The following is a 524-nucleotide window of genomic DNA, read 5'->3' on the forward strand; positions in this document are numbered from 1 at the left end:
TACATATATGTCTGTGCACACGTTTGAATGTGGTGTGTGCCAGAGGGTTTGCAAATCCAATGGGGGTCTTAAAAGACATGTTAGGATCCACAATGAGCAGAACTTACTTGCAGGTATTGGTAGTGCAAATCAGAGGTGCAATCTGTGTGGGTGTTTTTTCAAAACACTGTCTGGTTTAAAAAGCCACATCAGACGCCATGAAAGGGCTAAGGTGTAGGTGCAGGAGGTGGTCAAACTCTGTTTAAGGAGTAGACAACCACCATATATATATATATATATATATATATATATATTTCTTTTGTTGTGTCTTGGGAGAGTCATTATTCCACGGTAGCATGAAATATGTATATGTGTGGTTAAGGAACTCACTTCACATCCACATGCTTTCAGGTTCAGTCTCAGGACATGACATCTTATGGAATTGTTCACTATTATAGTCTCAGGCTGTGCAACGCCTTGAGAGTGAATTTGGTAGATGGTTACACTATGTGTGTGTCTGTGTGTATCAACTTCATTCTCCTCAT

Source organism: Octopus bimaculoides, chromosome 2 (genome assembly GCF_001194135.2).
Source record: "Octopus bimaculoides isolate UCB-OBI-ISO-001 chromosome 2, ASM119413v2, whole genome shotgun sequence".
NCBI classification, from domain to species: Eukaryota; Metazoa; Mollusca; class Cephalopoda; order Octopoda; family Octopodidae; genus Octopus; species Octopus bimaculoides.